Genomic DNA, 25,576 nt, shown 5'->3' on the forward strand with positions numbered 1-25,576 from the left:
TACCATGAATCCTGTAGTACTGTAAACAAAACTGTAAGAGTGCGAGAGATCTCTTCTGCACAGCACTTTGCAAGGCATCCCAGATATGCCCAATAATGTTCATGTCTGAGGAGTTTGATGGCTAGTGGAAGTGTTGTACTCAGAAGAATGTTCCCGGGCCCACTTTGTAGCAGTTCTGGACGTGTGGGGTGTCGCATTGTCCTGATGGAATTGTCCAATTCCGTCGGATGCACAATAGACATAAATGGATGCAGATGATCAAACAAGATGCTTACGTACGTATCACCTGTCAGAGCCGTATCTAGACGTATCAGGGGTCCCATGTCACTCCAACTGCACACGCCCTACACCATTACAGAGCCTCCACCAGCTTCAACAGACCCTTGCTGACATACAGGGTCCATGGATTCATGAGTTTGTCTCCATACCTGTACACGTCAATCCGCACGATACAATTTGAAACGAGACTCGTCCGACCAGGCAACATGTTTCCAATCATCACAATCATCAGCGGTCCAATGTCGGCGATGAAGGGCCCAGGCGAGGCGTAAAGGTTTGTGTAATGCAGTCATCAAGGCTACACGAGTGGGCCTTTGGTTCCGAAAGACCGTATCGATGATATTCCGTTGAATGGTACGCACGCTGACACTTGTTGATGGCTCAGAATTGAAATCAGCAGCAGTTTGCGGAGAGGTTGCACTTCTATTACGTTGAACGATTCTCATCAGTCGTCGTCGTCGTTTGTCCCGTTCTCGCAGGATCTTTTTCCGGCCGCGGCGGTGTTGGAGATTTGATGTTTTACCGGGTTTCTGATATTCACGGTACACTCGTCAAATAGTCGCACGGGAAAATTCCTACTTCATCACTGTCTCGAAGATGCTGTGTCCCATCGCTCCTGGGCCGACTATAAAACACCACGTTCACTCGCTTAAATCTTGATAACCTGCCATTGTAGCAGCAGTAACAGATCTAACAACTGCACCAGACACTTGTGTTATATAGGCGTTGCTGATCGCAGAGTCGTATTCTGCCTGTTTACATATCTCAGGCCACGTCACTGCTGTTCGCTGCTGAGTGTTTAATTTAATCTGCGTGAATTTGTGTTTAAAACATAATTGCGTGTTTTAGGATAAGAATTTCTATTTGAAACTGTGTTTTTATTCGACTTGCTCCTATGAGTAGCACTGTCTAGCCACAGGCGTAACTTTGAGCAAGGAAAGGAAGATCCTGTTACAGAACAAGAGGAGGAGAAGGTATAACAACACATAAAAAAGTGGTAAAACTGATGTCAGTGTCAGCTTACAGAGCAAGTAGAAAAGCTTAACTCCAATTTCAGATCGAACTGACGGAATATCAACCCAGGGCCAACAACTGAACTCAGTGGTAGAAAAAGTAAATAATTTGTCCACGAGGCTTGATCAAGAAATGAACGTTTGAGAAACATGAAGAATGGAAATAAAACCCTTCTCTAAATCCATAAGTAACTAGCGAAGTTCTAATTCATGCTAGAATCCTCTTTCTACAATATAAGTGAAAACATGTAATCTGTCAAACATTCTGTATTGGCTTCTAAAACCAGCTTCCTCTTTGCCATCGTGAAAGTCTTCAGTTATGTTCAAAACTTGTAGCTAAATTTTCGCTGAAAACTATTTACAAAAGACTAATAGATTTATAGTTTATTATTCGTTGTCTATTACTTTGCGAATTACAACAAGTAATATGTTGTAAATATCAGATACCTCTATTTTCTTATACTGACATCCCGCAAAAAATCCTCCAACAGTTCTGGAAATATTCCAGCAAGTATTCACCAACCATTTACGTTTTCCCAAGGAGTGCAATATAACCAGCAGGCACAGTGGATATAGTGGCAACCGCAAAAGTACAACATTAATTGTATGCGCAATTTGTTAACACAGGGCAATTCGGTTATCTTTGTAGTTGATAAAATACTCAGCATCACCCGCCAATTTGCCGCTAAAAGTGCTTAGGATCCTAAAACGCTTTTGGAATGAAATGTATCGGATTCACAAATAGATATTTATACACACCTACTGCAAATCACAAAAAATTTACTCGAATCCCAATATGTCCCGTGTGGCCTTGTCCAATTATAATTTGAATAATAGACAATGTCCAAAGACGTGTCGTGGTCTACGGCCCTTGCTGATCAAATAATGAGTCCAGGATGAGTATCCCATATTGCCAACACAGCCACCAACAATCGAGTTTTCACACCAAGATGAGAAGGTGACATTTCATTATATTCCCCTTGGCCATATCACACCTTTTCCGCCAATAGCAGTGAGCTTTTCAGTAAGACATGAAAGAATGAACTCAGATTAACGATCCGACCAACAGGCCCGAAGTACTGTACGGCAGAAGTCGCGCGATGTGCAGTTTATGCACTGATTTCCGGGTCCACATTTTTTTCCGTACATCAGTTACCTGTATCTCCTAATTGTGGAGCCCTGATCTGGGACAAATTGAACCTAGTTATGTAATCATATTAGCAATCTGTCATCCGAGTTTCTGATTCGTTTGGCGCTTGATAAGATATCACCGATTAAATTTTCCTCTAAAGCAGGAAAGGAATCATCACGCAGCAAAGGCTACATTTGATGCTTAAAATTATAGTTTCTGCTAGAATTTGCCTTCACTGTACAGACAACTAAAAATTTTGCTGGAAGCACAATTTGCTCCTTCCTTTGCCCTATAAAGTTCTCTCAAAAAGCGTAATTTATTGGATTGTATGTTTTCACGAATTTCTGATTCTCCCTTAAGAATAAATGGCGAAGATTTTAGTTAGCGACATCGCAAAAACGGGATACGCACACTGGCGGAAGAGTCTGTGAGAAGTATCTGGAGGGCAACGAATATTTGAAACACCGTTTGCAAAATAAAAATGAAAGGAGTCACCACGGTCTAAGAATGCCGGCGCAGATAAATATTATCCTCGATCCCAAGTGCGATCTCAGCCTCTGCTTAAATTTTGAATAAAAATAATCAGCATACGTCCGAAGATTTTCAGAACAAAGGGTCAAAGAGGCCGAAATATCGGCTTCAGGACACCCCCATACGTGTGGGAAACTGCCCCTAACGACGTAACAATCAGGTATGGTTAACGGCATGAGTATGTAGACGGCAATGGAAACTACTACGTGAAAGATGCTTAATGTGTATCCACAGCACATTTGGCATGTAACCGAAAAAGTGTCACGTTGATCAATTGGCCATAAAATATGGATTAGTGCCGCATTCCATTCTCTGGGAGAGGAATGCCAAAGGGGAAGTGACCATGAAAAAAGATTTAAAAACCAACGAAACGGTAACATTTTATTTGTTGGAATGTGGAAGGTCAGAAATCTGAATGCAGTGGGGAAATTGAGATATCTGAAAAGAGAAATGGAAAGACTCAATCTAAATATGAAGGGCTTATTTCAATAGTGGTATAAGTCTATTTTTGTTCATTTTGAGATACAGAGCGCTGAAAAATCTGCAGTTGAGATACCAGAAATATTCAAACATATTGCTTCTTGCTAGAGATGAACCTTTCTTTCTGTTTGTTTGGATCATTAATTTCAGAAGCATTACAGGCAGAAAAGTGGAGGTAATGGACTTGTAGCACTACTGAAATAAGCTCTTCATATACATAGTAGGAGGAAATAGAAATATGCTAAAAGGATTTCTGGTCAGATGAATATCATTTAATAAATTGGTGTAAAGGGTATCGAATACTCAGGAAAGTAGGACAATCAGTGAGTTATTGTGAACAGTTCACTAATCGGATTATTATCATCAGAATCGTTAGCAAACCAACGCCAACAACAATACAACAGGCATTCATCCAATGTCACAAGCCGAAAATGATGAGATAGGGTATGTGTTAACATGGAATGAGCAGCTCAACTTGTTAAGGCAGATAAAAAGCTAATTATTGTGGAGAACTGGAACACTGCAGAAGGAGAAGAAACAGAAGACAGCGTTACATGATATTGCGGGCTAGGTAGTAGGAATGAGAGAGGAGGAAGCCTTACTGAGTTCTGCAATAAATTTCAGCTACTAGTAGTAAGTACACTGTTCAAGAATCAGCACAGAAGGCTGTGGACTTGGTAAAGCGTGGAGATACGAGAAGACATCTGAATAACATCGCGGTGGGAGAGAGTTTCCTAAAAGAGATATTGGATTGTAAGGCGTAACCAGGCGCAGATATAGGCTCAGATAACGATTTAGTAGTGAAGAAGAGTTTAAAAGAAACGCCAGCAGAATCGACGAGCAAGGGAGAGGAATACTGAAGCTTTGAGGAATGACGATGTGCATCTGAAGTTCTTTGAGGCTGTAGATTCAGTTCAATTGAAGAGGGCTGGACATCCCTAATAAATGTAGTCACAGAAGTTGATTAGGTAAATACAGGTACAAAGAATGTAACTAAGGAGAAACCTCGGATGAAAAAAGGAAATACAAAAATGTTTGGGGAAATGAAGGAACACAGATACATAACCATTTAGGAATGAAATAAATAGGTGGTACTGGAAAGCTAAATCGAAATAGGCGCAGAAAAGTGATCGAGAATGATGTGATCATCGAAAGAACATATTCAACACATGGAAAAGTCAAACTAATTTCAGATGAAATTAAAAGCAAATGCGTCAACTTCAACACTGCTAAAGGAGTTACGCTGTCAAAGGCAGAAGTGAGAGCGGTTGGTTGGAAAGGGTATCCTGAGGATTTCTACGAGGAGGAGTAACTATCTGCTGACGAGACAGAAGAAGAAACGGAAGTCGATATGAAAGACGTAGCGGATCCTGTATTAGAGCAGCTGCGTTCTGGGAAGAGGCAGGCAATGTATTACTACTTCCCACATAAGCGTCGCGAAATGATCGCAACGAGAAGATCCGAGAAACTAGAACTAATACGTTTGTCTACAATCATTCTTCCCACGACCCACTGTCGAACGGAACAGGGAAGAGAGGGACAGACAGTGATATCAGAAGTACCCTCCGCTGCACACCGGATGCTGGTTTGCGGAGTATAGATGTAAATGTAGAAAGTCAGTGTTTAACAGAGCTTTTGAAGACTTGCGGTCAAGCAAGCCAAAAGGGAAATTCCTAAAATGATTGGAGGAGGGACGCGCAGAGTAGCAGCCAAACGATTATTCAAGTTAATGTGTAGAACAGTGGTTCACAATCTGGCGGTAATTACCACTGAGAGATAAAATTAAATTTTCTGTAGAGTAAAAACAAAAGTGTTCGACAGTGTTTCGGTAATGAAACTAAATTATATTTAAAATATAATAACTATTCTCACTGTTCCATAAGATTGTAAAGCTGATTACGTAGGTATACCAATAATTACGGTTTTTCAAACGGTAGGGTCCGCAGCTCATAGTCTTGCGATAGCGCTCTCGCTTCTCGTGCACGGGATCCGGGTTCGATTCCCGTCGGGGTCAGGTATTTTTCCTGCCTCGAGATGACTGGATGTTGTTGTGTCGTCTTCATCATCATCATTCATCCCTATTAAGGTCGGAGGATGGCACTAGCTAACCATCTCCGCTAGGACCTTGCCTAGTACGGCGGTGCGGGTCTCCCGCATCGTCCCCTACGCTCCTCGGAGTATGGGACCACATCATCATCATCAAACACTAGGATTAACGCGTGGAACTATGATGTGGACATTACATCTTGTGAAACGAAGGCCGCGCTTAATGTATCACATTGCAAATTTTAATTTTATCTTAATTTTACATAAACGAAATTTTATGTTTTTTTTTTTCGATCGTGTGATAGACGCTCACTTACTGGGCTGCATTGATACTTGTTTTGGGCGCATGCGGCCTGTGGGTCGCGCGTTGGGCACGCCTGCTGTAGAGCCTATATAGTATTCTTGTCATTGTTAGTGCCAGAGATCTGCCGCAAATCACTACCAGTCTGATATACTCCAATTTCTGCCAGTTCAGTACTAAGCAGTCCACCGATGAAGAGACAAGTAGAGTGCATAAATTTTAATTTGATCGATTCTAAGTCGGATAAGTACGAAGGACGTCTCGCCATGTAGAGGAGTGGTGCATAGAGGTGTATAGTTGGCTTGCTTTTCTGAGGATGTGCACTCGCCAACCCAAAAGATAATAATCAACCGTCATGAAAACTGGGATGCACAAGACCATACGTCAATCGGTACTAGGCTCAGATAACACCATAGAAGCTGGAGATTAAAGAGCCAGATTCACCCTTTGCTGAACATCGCTTAACTAAAACCACAAATACGTAATAGACGTACAGGGTGGGGCAAATAAAAGTGGCCCAGGGAACAGAATTCCAGGGTACAAAGAAACAGATGTTGACAGTGGCCACCATTCATCTCTTGGCAATTCTAAGTCCTGCTCAGCAAGTTGTTCAAGGAGGATCGATGCTGCACTGCTGGAATTGCTGCAGTCTCATCGGAAATGTTCTGCTGCAGTTCTTCAAGACTATGAGGATTGTTACGTTATACCTTAGACTTGAGGACACCCCGTACAAAGTAATCGCACACTAACAGATGAGGTGACCTGGGTGGCCAGCTATGGCCGCGACCACACAGACCTCTGCCAACAACTCTGTCAGACGTGAGGATTGTGTAAATGTGCTCCAAGGTTCGACCGGCTGTATGGGCAATTTCTCCATCCTGTTGGGGTGTGGTTATATGCATACACCCACGTCCAATCGTATCCACTCGCCCGGGCCACTTTTATTTGGCCCACTCTGTAGAAGTCCTACACATAGAAAGTTTGCAATGCTCACTAAATTACAGATATTAGAAATTAAGAAACTAATGTGTGTAACACCACATTTATTGCTGAATGAGCAAGCACAGTTCAATTATTCACCCCTTTTAGACAATATTACAAGCAAAGAACCTTGGTATCTTCATTCACAAACAGGACGTCATCATCACCCTTTTATTCATGAAAGGTGGTGGCCAATCACACAATCGTCTTGACATTCTTTCTCCGTTTTTTCCAGTCTTCTGCATCTCGGAGCAGCAGGCCGCTTGTTTTGTGTGTCTTCTCCTTTATCTGGTTCATCAATCATCTCGGTGGTCTTCCCTGCAATCTCTACCCTTTGACTTTGCTTTGGATGATCATATGTTCCAAGTTTCCTGTTCTCATCAAACTGTGCGACCAAAGAACTGCAGGATTCGCTGGAAACAAATACTGAAGAACCTCTTACCCATTCTGAGTTCTTGAAGGGTTGATTTGTTGATCCGTTTGTTCATCCACGATATTCTCAGCATCAGTTCTTTTGCACTCCCCATCAGTTATTATCATTGTTTCAGCGCCATAAAGGAAGACTGGAAACACCAGAGATTTCAGCACTCTCAATTTAGTAGGTCTGGTTAGGGCTCGATACGTCCAAATCACTGTCGGCTTCGAAGCAGCGTCCCTTTATCTCGAGACATGGCAGAAAATCCGAAGAAATTCTGGTCGTATGTTAAGTATGCTAGCGACAAGACACGGTTAATGCCTACTCTACGCGATATCAATGGAAATACTATCGACAACAGTTGTACGAAAGCAAAGTTACTAAACACAGTCTTCCGAAACTCTTTCACCAAAGAAGACGAAGTAAATATTCCAGAAATAGAACCAAGAACAGCTGTCAACATGAGTACCTCAGAAGAGATACTGTGGGAGTATTGAACCAACTTAAATCACTTAATAAAAGCAAGTCTTCTGGTCGAGACTGTATACCAATTAGGTTTCTTTCAAAGTGCGCTGATGCAATAGCTCCATGCTTAACAATCATATACAACGCCTCTCTCGACGAAAGATCCACACCCAAAGACTGGAAAGTGCACACGTCACACAAATATTCAAGAAAGATAATACGAGTAACCCACTAAATTACAGGCTCATATTGTTTATGTCGATACGCAGCATGGTTTGGGAACATATATTGTGTTCTAACATATGAATTATCTCGAAGAGAACGGTCTACTGACACACAGTCAACACGAATTTAGTTAAACACAACTCTTTACACACACGAAGTGTTGAGTGCTGTTGACAAGGGATTTCAAACTGATTTCGTATTTCTAGATTTCCAAAACGCCTTTGACATTGTACCACACAAGCGAGTTGTAGTGAAATTGCGTGCTTGTGCAATACCGTCTCAGTAATGTAATTGGATTCGTGATTTCCTGGGTCACAGTTCGTAGTAATTGACGGAATGTCATTGAGTAAAACAGAAGCGATTTCTGGGGTTCCCCAAGTAATGTTATAGGCCCTTTGCTGTTCTTTATCTATATATACGATTTAGGAGACAATCTGAGCAGCTGTCTTAGGTTGTTTGCAGATGATGCTGTGGTTTGTCGGCTAATAAACTCATCGGACTATCAAAACCGACACCAAAACGATTTAGAAAAGATATCTAAATGGCGCGAAAATTGGCAATTAACCCTAAATGTTGAAAAGTGTGAGATCATCCACACGAGTGCTAAAAGGAATCCATCAAACTTCGATTACACGATAAATCAGTCTAATCTAAAGGCAGTAAATTCAACTAAACACCAAGGAATAACAATTACGAAAAATTTAAATTGGGAAGAACACGGAAAAAATGTTGTGGGCAAGGCAAAGCATAGACTGCGTTTTATTGGCAGAACACTTAGAAAATGTAACAGATCTACTAAAGAGACTGCCTGCACTACGCTTGTCCGTGCTCTTTTGGATTACCACAGCGCGATCTGGGACCCGTACATCGAGTACATCGAGAAAGTTCAAAGAAGAGCAGCGCGTTTTGTGCTGTCGCGAAACAGGGGAGAGAGTGTCATGGACATGATACAGAATTTGGGTTGGGCACCATTAAAACAAAGGCGTTCTTCGTTGCGACGGGATCATCTCACGAAATTTCAATCACCAGCTTTCTCCTCCGAATGCGAAAATATTTTATTGACGCCGACCTATAGAGGGAGAAACGATCATCATAAAACAAGGGAAATCAGAGCTCGCAACGGAAAGATATAGGTGTTCGTTTTTTCCTCGTGCTTTTCGAGAGTGGAATAAAAGAGAATTATTGTAAAGATGCTTCAATGAACCCTCTGTCAGGCACTTAAGTTTGATTTGCAGAGTATCTTTGTAGGTGGAGACAATTCTAGCCATATTTTCTGTGTAGAGCCACTCTCTTTCTGAACCACTGAGCACTGGTAAGTAAAGTAATCAACTTCTTCATACTCTGATAGTACGTCAGTAGCTGGTAGTGACTCACCTCTATCAACTCTCATGATCTTGGCCTTTTTCTTTTTAACTGACAATCAAAGGTTATCACTTTCTCTTTTAACTCTATCCAGTAGTTCCTTTATTTCCACTTGTGATTCTGCTCACAATGTGGTGTCATCAGCAAATTTTAAATTACTGATTCTTCGTCCTCCAATTCGGATTCCATAAGTCCAGCCATGAAGACTTTTTCTCATAACATATTCTCCTTAGATCTTAAATATAACTGGTGATAGAATGCACCCATCTCTAACTCCTTTACAACGTTCAAAAGGACTTGAAATATTCTTTTCTAGTTTGATTACTGCCTTGCTACCACAATATAGGTTTTTGGTAACTCCCATTTCTGCTGGCACACTCCACAGTTTTTTCCATCGAACACAGTCGGAAGACTTGCTGTAGTCCAAGAAACAAAGAACTATAGGGGTATTGGATGCTCTACATTTTTAGACAATGAGAATCTCTTCTTGTTCCTTGTTCCAATGATATTTCTTTTAATAGGTTTTCAGGCGTTCATGGATGACATTTAGAAGAATCTTGCTTGCATATGAAATCAACGAAATGGTTCTGTAGTTCCCACAACACTGGGGGTTTCCTTTCTTTGAAACTGAATCGTTACCGACATGATCCAGTCTTCTATCCATGTTCCGTTATTCCATATGCTGTTAAATATTGAATGCGTGATTTCCGAACCCATATCCCCAGATGCTTTGATCATTTTAGCAGTAATAACATCAGGTACAGGTGCTTTATTCTTTTATCAATTTAGCTATGGCTTTTAGGATTTCTTCTTTTGAGATGTTAGGTTTCTTCTCTTCTGGAATGTTTGCATGACCAAGTTTTCCATTTTTATCTGCGAACAACTTGTTGCAGTATGATCTCCACCGATCAAAAGGTATATTAGTTAGAGGCGTGCCGTCTTTATCTTCTATAACCGCTGTTCTTGGTTTAAAGGGTCTTGTCTGAGTCTTTAGTTCATCGAACACGCTCCTGGTCTCATTGCATTCTCAGAATTTCTCAATTGTCTCGCATGTTTTACTGGCGTGATTATTCTTGTCTCTTCCGTGTCTTCTCTGTTTTAACGCTGATAACTTGCGGTACTGCTGAATTCCTCTCATCTTCAGTTCTTCTTTTGTCTTCAATGATTTGTATGGTTTCGTTAGTTAGCTAGTTTATTTTTTGCTACCCTTAACTGCTTCCTCAGCTGTTTTAACTAATGTCTGCTTCAAGATGTTCCATTTCTATGCAGATGCCACTTTAAAGTGTTTATTGGTCTCGATATCTAAAATTTTCAATTTCAGCCTTTTGCTCTAGCAGTCTTCTTGCTTAAAAGGTGCTCGTTTACATTTCGCCAGTTTCATTCTCAGTCCAAGGCAAAGAAGCTGATGGTTAGAACCACAGTCAGCACCAGGTATGTTTCCAAACGGACGATCTCCAGCTTAAGCCAGTCAAAGAATACGATATTGCAGTGCCTGTGTTATTCAGCAGCACGATGCAATGTTCCTTCGGACGTGCATCCATGCACGGAGGAGCAGGCACTGCGCCGTCTACAGCCTTTATGAAATACATGAAATGTATTCGCAGTTGCGAATGTGGACAACTATCAGCTGTATAATGAAGTGATGAATACATTTCATGTAATCAAAGAATAGCCATCTGATTACGTTAAGTACCAACTGGTGAACTCCAGGTGGAAAGCCTCAAAGGATGGTGCTGGAAACAGATGTTGGTAATAACAAACTTATTTTCCTGACAGAACTGGATCAGTCGATCTCCACAATCATTTGCTTAAACCATGACAGACAAGAATTTGCTTTGACGAGTCCCACTTCCATGTCTTAGCATTAAAATCTCCTTGCATCATGGTAACTTTCTTTTTGAGTTCTGAGTCGAGGCACCATGAAAGATACTCATAAAATCTTTTAACTCTCCATCATCAGCTTGTGAAGTTGGTGCACACGTCTGTACAACATTTAATTAGCCTGCTACTAATGGAATTATCTGATCTATCAGACACATACTGTACTAGCGAAACTGGCAATGGTTTGCAATTACTAAATATGTATTGAAATTGGATATACGTAAAAATCTCCTCCCACCCTCCTCTCTCACTCTCCATCTCCTCCTACCCCATCTTTTTGTTCATCTCCTCCTCCTCTTCCTCCCCCTCTCTCTGCCCATTTCCTCTTCACCCTCTCTATATTTCCATTTCCTCCTCTGCCTCCCTGACCATTTCCTCTACTCACCCTTTCCGATTCTAGGCCTAGTTTATTGTTATTGAAAACAAAACGTTGATTGGGAACTGAAGTGGCTTAAAGGGAGTTGGTAAATCGGTAGGGACCATTGTTATATGGGGTAGGGCAAAGACCTCTCCAACTGCTGGATCTGTGTGTATAGTAGCTTCAATGACAGTATTTCACATAGTTTAATGTATGAACGGGTAGGATTACAAAGTTTCAGTCGATTCGGAGTCCGTAGTAGTATTCTAATCATAAGCTGATATGCCCAAATATAACTTCCTGTTTTCTGTTAAAACGGATAGCAGATAAGAAAACAATGGCTCTGGGCACTATGGGACTTAACATCTGTGGTCATCAGTCCCCTAGAACTTAGAACTACTTAAACCTAACTAGCCTAAGGACATCACACACATCCATGCCCGAGGTAGGATTCGAACCTGCGACCGTAGCAGTCACGCGGCTCCGGACTGAGCGCCTAGAACCGCGAGACCACCGCGGCCGGCATAAGAAAACAAAACATCACATTGTTGTACATATAATTTTAAGTAAAATTAGATGTAAGGAGAAAAAAATATATAAGCGAAAAACAACGTATCTGATGGTTTTAATCCCCTGCTCTCATAGATAAAGTTGACTGCGAGAAAGAAAAATAAACCACACATTTTCACAGCACGACGAAGTACAGCACAGCATTTTCTTTTTTGCAGTCTTTTTTGCAAAAAAACCTGTTTAAAAAAATTTATAGCCTACGTCCATCTGAATGTTTATTAGTGTATTGTGTAAAAAATTGAAGTTAACAGCAAAAAGTTTTCGAGACTTTTTTTCTAATAACGTTTCCCCTTTATATGTTCTATATATATTTAAATATTATTTTTATTACAAAATATGTCGCATATGTCTGTCCGAATGTTTATTAGAGTATATTGTCAAAATTTTAAGTAAATTTGACAAGAGCTTTCCCAGATTCTTGTTAACAATGTTTTATATATATATATATATATATATATATATATATATATATATATATATATATATATATATATATATATACTAGAAAAAGTATAACGTATATCTGTTTATTAGAGAATAGTGTAAAAGTCTGTAGCGAAAAGGTCAAGAACATTTTGAGCTTTTTGCTAACAGTATTTCCCCTTCATATATTAAGAAATATGTAGGTTATGTCCATCCGAAAGTTTATTACAGTGTCATGTAAAAATATGAAATAAGTTGGCCAAGGTCTTTACGAGAGTTTTGATACCAATGTTTCCCATATACACACTCACGCACACACACACACACACACACACACACACACACACACACACACAGAGACACAGACACACACACACATTACCCCCCCCCCCCCCCCCGGGTAGCTGAGGGTGCTAATACACTGCTGCCTGGGCTTGGGTAGGTACGCCGGCCCCAGATCGAATCTCCCCAGCGAATTAATGACGAAGGCCAGTGTGCCGGGCAGCCTGGGTGTGGTTTTTAGGCGGTTTTCCACATCCTACTGGGTGAATACCAGGGTGGTCCTCACGTACTGCCTCAGTTACATGACTCGTATACAACTGAAACATGTTCATCCTATTCCATGGCTCACACTAGACGCAGACCGCTGGAATACACTGATTCCGTCCCCGGGGTTCGGGGTGGCAGCAGGAAGAGCATCCAGCCATCCTCTGCAACTAAGACTGCCATACCAATAGTAACAAGGCTGACACCGCATTGTAGCAGGAATAAGGCCTCAAGATGATGATGATATATATATATATATATATATATACACACACATTAAAAAAAGTTTCACATCACCCCAGTTGCCAGAACTCCTGAAGATAGACGTTGACTGTGAATATTGTATCACAGACACAGTCCCTTTGACTGTTTGCAGATGTCACTAAACCCGCCCAAAGATGTAAACAAGCATGCATGAGCAGCGTCTATTAGATGGAGGGGGTCCAACAGTCGATCAGTTCCAGTCATTCCACCAGGAAGGAGGTACACAGCCCGTGTTGTCTGTAGTTCAACCATGCCTAGACGGTCAATACCGTGGTTCGATCACATCCGCATTGTTACTTTGTACCAGGAAGGGCTCTCGACAAGGAAAGTGTCCAGGTATCTCAGAGTGAACCAAGGCGATGTTGTTCGGACATGGAGGAGATACAGAGAGACAGGAACTGTCGATGACATGCCTTGCTCAGGCCGCCCTAGGGCTACTACTGCAGTGGATGACCGCTACCTACAGATTATGGCTTAGAGGTACCCTGACAGCAACGCCACCTTATTGAATAATGCATTTCATGCAGCCACAGGACATTGTGTTACAACTCAAACTGTGCACAATAGGCTGCATGATGCGCAACTTCACTCCCGACGTCCATGGCGTGGTCCATCTTTGCAACTGTGACACCATGCAGCGCGGTACAGATGGACCCAACAACATGCCGAATGGACCACTCAGGATTGGCATCATGTCCTCTTCATTGATGAGTGTCATATATGCCTTCAAGCAGCAATTGTCAGAGACGTGTTTGAAGGCAACCCGGTCAGGCTGAACGCCTTAGACACACTGTCTAGCGAGTGCAACAAGACTGAGGTTCCCTGCTATTTTGGGGTGGCATTATGTGGGGTGCACGTATGCCGCTGGTTGTCATGAAAGGCGCCGTAACGACTGTACGATACGTGAATGCCATCCTCCGACCGATAGTGCAGCCATACAGGCAGCATATTTGCGAGGCATTTGTCTTCATGGACGACAATTCGCGTCACCATCGTGCACATCTTGTGAATGACTTCCTTCAGGATAACGATACCGCTCGACTAGAGTGGCCAGCATGTTCTCCAGACATGAACCCTATCGAACATACCTGGGATAGATTGAAAAGGGCTGGTTATGGACTATGTCGCCCACCAACCTTTCTGGGGGATCTACGCCAAATCGCCGTTGAGGAGTGGGACAATCTGGACCAACAGTGCCTTGATGAACTCCCGGAATGTATGCCACAATGAATACAGGCATGCATCAATACAAGAGCACATGCTACTAGGTATTAGTGGTACCGGTGGGTACAGCAATCTGGACCACCACCTCTGAAGGTCTCGCTGTATGGCGGTACAACATGCAATGTGTGGTTTTCATGAGCAATAAAAGGGGCGGAAATAATGTTTATGTTGATCTCTATTGCAATTTTCTATATGTGTTCCGGTACTCTCGGTACCGAGATGATGCAAAACGTTTTTTAATGTGTGTTTATATACATATATCCTATGTCTCTTTGAATGTTTATTACCGCATTTTGTAAATATTTGAAGTAAACCGGTCAACAACTTACCGAGCCTTTTGGTAACAGCGTTTCTCCCATTTATTGTCTATGTCCATCCAAGTGTAAAAATTTGAAGTAAATCGTCAAGAACTTGTCAAGGTTTTCGTAACAACATCTCCCTTCACATATTATATACTGGGTTGTTATAATTAAACATTCCTTATTTAACACAGAAACAAATTACTGTATGAGTACCAAACTTAGTACCATTAATGTCAAGGATACGAGGAAAAGAAATAATGCGAAATCAATTTAACTGAAACACTTATAATGTGCTGCTACGGTACATCATACCATTAAATATTGGTACCATTACTGCTACAAAAGGGGCTGGCGCCCATCAGTGTCCAGAAGAGTCTAAAAGCGCATGACTGCATTCTGCTCAGCAGAACGAAGCATGTCCATAGTTTGGCTGGATACCTCTCTTGATATGCTGTGCTTCAGATCAGCACATGTGTGAATGTTCCCCTGGTAAACCCTATCCTTCAGGTAGACCCACAACCAGATATAATAGGGAGTGAGATCAGGTGATTGTGCTGGCCAAGCATTTAGAAACGATCAGCTGACGTTTCCAAATGTTTTTCGGGGAAGCAGGTTAACTTCACGAGCAATGTGTGGTGGGGCCCCATCTTACACTAAAACTGTTGAGTTCAGTAAGTCTCTTTCCTGTAGGGCAGGTATGAGATGCTGGTGGAGCATATCACAGTAACTCTGGTCAGTCACACTGCATGTCTTTGGTGCTTGAGCGCCAACCTGTTGAAAAAAGAATGAGCCAATGATGAACGTAGCCATGAAGCCACACCATACAGTATGACACATTCACCATACAGAGGAACTTCATGCACATTGACTGGAGGTGAAGATCCCCGCACTCGGCAATTCTGTGTGTTCACCTCACCTGTCAGAGAAAAATGAGCTTCGTTTGTCGATAGGATGGTCCAGGACCAGTCCTGGTCAACTTCAGTCCTTGCGAGAACTGGAGACCAAAGTCAACACGTTGTTGTGCGTCCTGTGCTGCAAGCTGTGTACAATATTGGTTTTCTCTGGATACCATTTGAGAACAGTTCGAAGCACCTTCCGTACAGTGGACTATGGGATGTTCAACTGTAGTGACACAGCACTGCCTGATGATCAGGAATTGCGGGCAGCGTTGTCTGTCATAGCAACAGCGATTTCATCATCCACCTGGTCCGCAGCTCATGGTCTAGTGATTTGCATTGCAGCCTGTAGATCACGGGGTCCTGGGTTCGCTACCCGGCAGGGTTAGGGATTTTCTCCATCCGAGAACTTTGTGTTTTTGTTGTCATCATCATTCGTGAAAGTGGCTAGATTGGACTGTGTAAAGATTGGGACTTTGTACAGGCGCTGATGGCTGAGCAATTGAGCACCCCATAAACCAAACATCGTCATCATCAACCTAGTATGGTGCAACCCGTCGTCGGCCACTTCCCAGAGCGACGCCCCAGTTCTCTGGTTGATTCAGACTTCTTTATCATGCTTTGCACAGAAGGTGGAGAAAGAGGACCCTTCTGTTAGCCTTTCAGCCGGCGTTGTTCTTGATGTGTAGCTGCAGCATTACAGTTGTTTTGATAATAGAGCTTCACCAATAATGTCCGTCTCCTTTTGTCCAAGTTCACGTTGACACGCCAATAAGTGCACTGCAACTGGTCAGGTGAATGAGACTATGAATCACGATGACTGATCATGGCACCTGGTGGCCATAGTTAGAACTGGACAGTGACCCTGTGACACATGGAAATCATGCATCCCATACTCTGGACATTAATGCTACCAAGTTTGGTACTCGTATGGTAATTAGTTTCCGTGTTATAACATGTTAAATAGGGAAAGTTTAATTGTAGCCACGTGGTATATTTATATACTGTATATGGAAAAAATATAGCCTGTGTCCATCCAAGTGTTTATTAAACTATCATGTAAAAATCTGAAGGAAATCGGTCAAGAACTTTTCGAGATGTTTGATAACAATGTTAAATAGTGTCTTGTCTTTTTACAGTAGTGCTGATTGCGATAAGCTGTTTTGAAGTGCTCACTGCCTCTCCAGTGATACTTTGCTGATCCTAATATTCCGATTTTGGTTTGCAAGTCACAGTCTTGTGAACATTCCTTTGGATATCCATAGTCTTAATCCATGATGGATTTTCGTGGTAACAATACATGGGATGGTTTCCCGTGGCTTTCCCCTGTCAGATGGAAATATAAAGGACTAAGTGGGTGTGGTTAGGATCAGTGGTAAGGTAGTGTTTCATCCTCGATGAGGGGTTAAGGGGAACCAAGAGCTCACGTAGACAGAGTTGCTAAATCTCTGAAATAGAACTAACCTTCATTAGGATTGTGAAGAAGTTCCTATTCACTACTAGATAATGACACAAATTCCCATTCCTGTGCACATAGCTCTACTCTAGTTTATGTTAATTCATAATTATTGTAAATGCTTTCCTAATGAATGTTGTAGCATACAAATGTAACTGTCAAAATTGTCAGCAGTGATTACTTGGAACGTTTAAGTCAAGAGTTGATAAATTAAGGAGCTGATGTTTTTACCTTTATGTAGTTGCAATCTTTGGAATCATTTGTGTAGACTACTAAAAAATGCGCTTGTTAATTAGAAACCTAGGGTATGCACTAATATTGAATCTTGTGAAACAAGGTAAAAATGTGTTTAGTTAATAGAATATACATGGGATTTCCAGAAAAATATCATCCACACAATACATAAGATATCAATGTCCGCCCCCAGTAGCTGAATGGTCAGCGTGACGGATTGTCAATCCTCTGGTCCTGGGTTCGATTCCTGCCTGGGTCGGGGCATTTTCTCCGCCCAGGGACTGGGTGCTGTGCTGTCCTCATCATCATCCTATCATTCTCATCGACTACAGGTAGCCGATGTGGCGTCAAATTGAAAGACCAGCACCTGGCGAACAGCCTGGCCCTAACCATACGATTAAATAAATAAGTAAATATCAAAGGCAATTTGTCGATTTTCAAAAAGCGTTTGACAATGTGAAATGATGCAATATGTTTAAATTCCTCAGAAAAAATAGAAGCTATTGGGAAAGATGGTTGACAATATATAGGCCCGCTGTACCTGGAGGATATTTTACCTAGGCATACATGATGTTCCTCGTTGGTGTTTCAGTCTAGTTACTGATTTTTAGAATCAATGATTGAATGCACTCTACAAATTACCATGAGCAATTTACAGCATTTTCTACAGCTTTTGTTGCAGTGAGACAGGAGCTTGTGTTTCGTGCGGCGTTCTAAACAATACAAGTTCTAGATATTTAAGTATAGTGAATTACATTGACATTATTGTCATGTATCAGTATGTTATACTACTTCATTTTTGCCATCACTTCATGGTTAATTTTATTTAGAGTGCACTGAACACATTTGCTAGGAGGAAAACTTTGTTTTTTCTACTTGGAAAAGTGTTTCCTGGTGTGGTCTCTGAGCCCTCTTTGTCGGCAGGAGGTGGTCAGTGAATCTCATTATAGAGGGCTAAGGCCCCTTAGAGTTGGGCAGTTTTTGCGGAAGTAGGGCTGCGACCTACTTTGTGCTTTTGTCGACAGAGACGGTGCTTTCCTAGCCCTGACCACTACCATCCCCAGAGAATAACTGAGCACCTCATGTTTCCCTCCTTTGTTCGGACATTAAAGGGTGAGACAGCGAGATGCCTTCCGATCAGCACGTGAGAATTACTTACAACGTTCCTCTTCTTTTTTCGTAAAATAAGCAATATTCATGTCCACCACATGGGCAACAGCATTGAGTCGTGACCTCCATATAGGGTTTTTTGAAAGTAGTGAGTTGCGGATGGAGAAATTAGTTTTGTGGTCACTGGCTGCCGTGACTTTGCTGATATTGGGTAAATGTAAGTGTCGCACTTGTGGGAACCCAGTCTATATTCTGAGCAGCTCGCTACTTGCTTATTTTGCCACGCGACTATTTTACTTAATTTGGTTATAATTTGTGGCATATTATTGTATAGTTAACTTGTTTTACAAGCTGCCCAGAATAACAGCTCTTGTGCTTCATCCATTCAGTCTTTTACATTTTTTTTGCGATTTTTGCCAGTTATTAGAACACATAAATATCAGTTAATCTCCGTCCTGACTTAAATTCCAAGATTCTTTGCATAGTCCTACAATGTTTCCGTGGTTAGGCGAGCCACTGGTAACAAAAAAAGCCCAGTGTTTGAGATGAGGCATTACAGGAGAGACCAGAAAATTAAGTGGACCTATAAAATAATAAATGGAGAGGCTCTCAGCTGCATAGGAAGGGAATATGTAAGAACACTAACTGGAAGAAGGTACACGATTATAAACTTTCACATTACTAATGGGAGCCGCAGAGAGCAAAAACTGTGGGGGAGGGAAGGAACTGGAGTCAGGGCCGTGCCGAGAATGTTGCGAAACAGACCCCCCACCATGGGCGCAAGCACAGAGGCAATGCAAAAATTTACCGAAAAAAAAACATGAAAGTAGAACGGTTTAAATATGAACCAGGAGAGGTATTTGACTTCTCCTAACCCTCGTGTTCCTATTTTCTGTCTATGTGAAGAAGCTTCTCCTTCGGCCCGCGACTGCGAACGTATGCAGCCATCACCGTGCCATTTCTACAGAGGCATTTCTTCCAAACAGCATAATAAAAGAGAAACGACTATTATCAAACAGACGTCTATCTCATGTGGCAACAATGCGCTCACAGACTTAATAAAATAACTAGACCACTCACTAGCTTTAGAGTAGCGTTTGTAGACATGATGTCAAAGGACTCTATCCCTGTTTTAAACAGGTCAGGGAATGAAATGCCTGATTCATGTTATATTGGAAATCACAGCAAGACAGCGGGGAAGATGTGTAAGGAAACATTATATAAGAACTGAAAGTGGAAAACATAGCGAATGTAAAAATAACGTAATCTCAGTATCTGCAACTTCCTAAGTTTCATGCAACTTTCTTCAATTGATCACTCACAGCATTTTCGTCCCTACATGTCAGAAAGAGACACTACATTCTTGAGCATGTGTCTGTAACTTATTGTCTTTTGATGTCGACCTCATACAAAAAATTGTAAATTACAATCATTTAAGTATAATTTTAAGGAAGACTTGATTACTCAGTAGACGTGAAGTAGACATCCTTTTATTTTTTTCTTCAGTTTCCTTTTGATGTCTCTCGTGCCCTTCAAATCACTGGTTCAGTATTTATAGTCGTTCCTGCAAATGGCCGTTTCTGCTGGGAACAGCTGAATCGTTTCTCTGCTATGGTACGCGTAAGGTCCTGCGTGCGCTTCGGTTCAAACAGCTACCGCCTACATAGCTCAATCAAGTTCAACGAAGGTAGGTGAGAGGGTAATGAAGCAAATTAGGGTACTGAAGCAAATTATGTTACTTGGCCGAAGACTTCCGATTTTTGACGACGAGGACGAGCGAGGCGCGACGGTGGAGGAAGAAATCAAAAACGATAAATGCTCGCAAGTCTCGGTTGGTACGATATGCTGTGCAAACTAAAAAAGAATTCAAGAAAATGCTTTCTGTAACTGATTAATTATATTACAGGAGGAATAATGCTTCATTGAATCCTACTTACAAAACTATAAAATTTATATATCTGCGAAAAAAACCTGACACAACAAGGTAGTTCTTTGGGAGGATCGGAGGGCGGGGGGATGGGCAGTTGTAGCACTTCTGTCATGGACGCAGGATTACAGCGTTACGGCTATGACTCGTATATATTCAACAATCGAGGATGTTGAGTGTACATTCTACTTTAGGATGGAGAGTATGGCACATGAGAGAACGTCGTAGCAGCTGCCACCATCAAACAAGCGAGAAGACTGATGACCAAAAAATAAATAAAATAAAACTATGTGAATATGCGTACGAGACTGCGAGTCACATTCTGTATTGTCCTATACAGTAAAATTGTAAATAACAAAACCACTAAACCCAAAGTGTGGCACCATGTGATTAAACTATTAACATCTGATACCAAAGAAGGAAATCCTAAAAGCATTTGTAATTTAAAGTGTATTTCGGCTATGATGCAGTTAAATTCAGACTATTCTCTCGCATACAGGTACTGCTTTAGTACTCAGGTTACACGCAATTCACATCCTCATGCTGATAAAAGTAAAGTAAGAAAACTTAATCTACAGCCAGATACTGAAGTTGCGTATTACGTAGTGAGCCTAACAGGTAAGTACTTATTTCACAATTATCTTCAATCGAGTGCATACAGTACACAGGTGTCTGCGATGCACTTCACAATGGCTTGCTAAGATGCAGATAATGATAATGGAATTGCTCGTATTTAGCGCTTCGCATAACACAATAAAGAAGCACATCAATAGAAAGAATAAATACAAACAACTGATAACTGATCGATAAATAAGCAACTTGAGACAACAGCACATGCAAATTCGTTGTCGATAGATGAGAATTACTCACAAGCAATTTTGTTAAAAATTACGTTGCTATCAACGTATTCTTAGTAATATCAACAGACATATGTCGTCTTAGAAACCAAATCTAAATGGCATTTGCACCAGCGGATCTTTCTCCGGTCTTACGTCACAAACTTCGAATGCGATGTGTTCTGCTCTGAGATTGCAGAACATTACAGCAACTCAAAGGTTTTACATACGTCACAATTAATTAAAACCCGAATGCAATTGCCTTATTCGATTTACAACTCACTTCTTATTGACTATTATGTTTCACTATTTCGCGATACTTATACTTTCATGAAGCTTTCAAACGACTAAAAACAACTCATCTTTTCCAGCCCACTGTCACTTAATTTCACATAGACATCACTCGACAGATACTATTTCAGCTTCAAGGAACTTGTGATTTCATTTTCTGCAATGAAAAGGAATACAATGAATTTAATTTTTTCTTCGCGTAGCTAGTTAAATACCCAAGTAAAAACCGATCTACACGGAAAGAGGTGTAGTCGTTGGTCTGAGTGTTTCACACGATCATCCTCTCTGAAGCTGTAACAATGAGTTCACGTAGTTACACAATGGCTAGCATGAAAATCATGTGTAATTTTATTCTGTATCTGGTGCGCGCTCGATCTTTTAACTGGAAGATAATCATAACGACTTGTTATGCTAATTTCTGTCGACGAAAATGCGAATGGTTCGCCTTTAAGGCCAACATTTTAAAAGCTCATGATTGTCACGTCAAGTTCCGACTTGCGCTGGCATAGATATGCCTTTCTATTGCGTAACTTACATAACAGATTCATACGGTTATGTTATTATAAGTTTTAATATGATTGAACTTGTTTGTTATCATTCAGATTAATTGCTTTTATCTCAGGTATTCCCTGCTATCCGCATGTGTAGACAACTTCGAGGTATTTCGGAAAAACAAAGCAATCTTTTATAATACTAGCGTGACGTAAGTACGCCTAATTGGCAACGAGGATTTTAGCCATGCTAGTGTTTAGCGTGTCGGTACTCAGCGAAAGAAGTTGTTGTGTTTTGTTTTCCTTTTCCCGAGTTATAGGTTACGAATTACGCATAGCTCTAAAGCAACCATTACTATGAAATGAAATTGTAAGTTAGTGCAGTCTGCCGATACCTTATGAAGCCGATCCTGAAGGGTCTGCGAAGAACTCTGCCTGTCACAACAGTATCGATCAAGTGATCGCCGTTATTATCTCGTTCCAACGATATGACCACTGCCCTTGCAGTAGCCTACGCATGCGCGTGAGGGGTACCGGCGGGGTATTTAAAATATGTCATTCGCCAAGGCCTGTGATTATTGAAATAAAAACATAAAATTATGATCGGTACCGTTACTCGAACATGTATTTGCCCTTAGGTAGTGAATGCGCCAACAATTGAGCAATCTATGCATGCCTGACGTACAAAACTCAAAGGTTGAACATATCGTTCTGTAAGACATACCCAAATAGAGATATTTTTCGCGTACTGCCCACAGAAGGTAAAAATCCGAGTTTCAGATCCAGTCTGCCACGCAGCTTTGTTTTGTTCTGGCGTGGTTTTCATCGCAACTTGTACTCAACCACTGGACAGAAAAAACATTTCCACAATTAACAACAGTTTTAATAAGTGCTGGTTTTCTGCAAAACAGAAGCCTCTGGAAATGCTTGGAAAATAGATTTAGATTGCTATGATTTGACAAACAGCTGTGTAGTGTAGGCCCACTCAATGGGCGATAAATTGCAACCCCATCCATAAAGCAATATGTGATTGAAAATTCCTCACTTTTCCTAAAAAATGAAGATGCAGAAACCACAAGACAAAGAACTTGTCTCCATATACACTGAAAAAAACTATGCTCTGAAAAAATGAAGTTCTGCATCTTGGAGAAAAGATATTTAGAAAATTACTGAATAACATACAGTCAGTAAACAGCATTGCAGTATTCAAAGCTGCAGGGAAGGCATATGTAACTGACGATGGCTTCTATAGCCGGAAAGAGTTCTTTGATAAATAATGATGTACCAATCATAATGCACTAGTATTATGCATTGAAACCATAGTAGTATTGTTGCCACTGAAACTATACTAATAATAGTAATATATCAATACTGTCTATTGTACCCTTAAATAATTACTGATGTTTTATAATGATAGAAGCAGTATCATATTTAATTATGTTCAACAACTTACTGTAAATTACGTGTACCCACAAGAGTTCACATAAAAATAAAATAAATATATAAATTATTGTGTTGTGCACATTGCTTTGCTTCATTTTATGAGAATAACATACAACAAATATGAAAATTTTCATTAATGAGAGTGTTGCAGTTTCTCAGCTCAGTAGGAAGATGTTTTATTTGAACATTTTCCTTCATATCACATTTTGAAAAATCAGATTATTTTCAGTGCCAAGTATGACTTTTGGACAATCCCTAGAAAATTGGAAATTTGTGGTAAGGTCTTATGGAACCAAACTGCTGAGGTCATCGGTCCCTAAGCTTACACACTACTAAATCTAATTAAACTAAGGACAACACACATACCCAAGCCTGAGGGAGTACCCAAACCTGACAGGGGGAACTGTGCGGACTGTGACAAGGCGTCTCACACCGCTTGGCTACCCCGTGCAGCGACAATCCCTAGAATTATCCACTGAGAAGATGGGAATATGTAACATGGCTGCTTGCAACAACGCAAGAAACCAATCACACTATCTCCTGTAGTTGTTTGCAGGAGCATGACATGGGTTTAAATGAAATGACTGGAACAAACTGTCCCGTGACACTTTGTATAAACGTTGATAGTAGTGGCATGAAGAGGATCTAGTGGTGATTTGAAGATCACAGTACTTTACTAATCATAGCCTTCTTGGATACGATATATCAGTCCTCTCAAACATTACTCGTAACAGTGTTTGGTTGAGAGAATGTTTCATATGATACAGAAACCATTATACAAATCTCTGCGCACAAACAGATTTGTCAAAAGGAACATTCATAAGGAGGCTCAAGGAAATATCTAGCACCATCTGAGAATTAAGCTCCTACACTAACCTCCTCTAACTGAGGTGGTAGTTCGCACAAGGAGAAAAATCTGAAATTCCCATTAATTTCAAGTGACATAAGAAAGGTATTGATTACAGTAAATCAATACTTTCTCCTTTCCTACACCAAAATGCTTCAGCTCATACTTTAACTGGGAAGCAAGAATTCTTACAAAATCAAATATAGATATTGATTTTATAAATGGAAAACAGTTTCTCCTGGGATCACATTAGATAGAGCATCTATCCCCTTTCAGTCTCACTCTTGTTCATAATCCGCCATTTGACTTTGATGTTCTATGAGTTTTCTTTGCAGATGACATTTAGTTTCTAATAGATCGTGAAATCACTGAAAAATAAAACCTTCTGTGTTATAAACACATTAAATCCCAGCTAATTTTAAATGAAGTAAACTGGATATGAGAGATTCAGGTGCTGTTGTCTTGTGTCTGCTCACTTTATGCCATCAATTGAACTTGAAGATCATGTACTGAACTCACAGTCTATTCTAGGTACCTGGGTTGCTTTTTGCATTCTGTTGCCTTAGTGTTATAATAAATCATCACAAATATTAAAATCATTCACACTAATCGGAGCATAAGACAAAATGGTTGTGTACAGATCATATAAATATTCAAACTGGAATGCATACTTAGACAAAATTAAAATGCTTCTCAGGTAACTGTGCATTATCTTGTCATTGTAAACCTGCCATTGGGGATTTTAACTCGTGTTTAGGCCCAGTGTAGGTATTTGTATTATTGTGCCTGATGGAAGGAATCAGCTTGCAAATCTTGCAAATTGGCATGGAATGTTAAACTCACTGAAAGAATAGAATTCACAAAAAATCTGTAGAAGCAGTTAGCCATTACTCCAGGACAGGATGCATGCATAGGTATGAACAGCTGGAAGTATTCTTTAAAACTTCTCTGAAGGATTCTTCTTAATTAAGAACTTTGCATAACTAATTTTGTTCAGTTTCTTTTCTTACTCCTCATTCCTGCAGCCTGCTTTGGAGATTTAATAGATCAGTCTGCTACATGTGTATAATTACAGAAAAGAACTCCATGTGAGAAATTATAAACCTGTTGGACACTGTTCATATTAAATGAGACAGACCTCATCATTGACACACCACAGAAATTAACAGGGCAGTGATTTCAGAACACAAATATAATTGTCATGCGAACATTTACTACATGCAGGATGTGTTAAAACAGTGAATAAT

At 40.7% G+C, this 25,576-nt stretch overlaps 1 protein-coding gene across 1 annotated transcript in view; it reads right to left on the reverse strand.

Annotated features, from left to right (window-relative positions):
• Positions 1–22,500, reverse strand: part of LOC124789643 (beta-mannosidase) — a 244,783-nt gene extending 222,283 nt beyond the window's left edge. Inside the window, exon 1 of the mRNA XM_047257076.1 lies at positions 22,435–22,500. The gene's annotated coding sequence lies outside the window, so the exon portion shown is untranslated. The remainder of the gene's footprint in view (positions 1–22,434) is intronic.
• Between the last annotated feature and the right edge of the window lie 3,076 nt (positions 22,501–25,576).

Source organism: Schistocerca piceifrons, chromosome 1 (assembly GCF_021461385.2).
Source record: "Schistocerca piceifrons isolate TAMUIC-IGC-003096 chromosome 1, iqSchPice1.1, whole genome shotgun sequence".
Classification (NCBI taxonomy): domain Eukaryota; kingdom Metazoa; phylum Arthropoda; class Insecta; order Orthoptera; family Acrididae; genus Schistocerca; species Schistocerca piceifrons.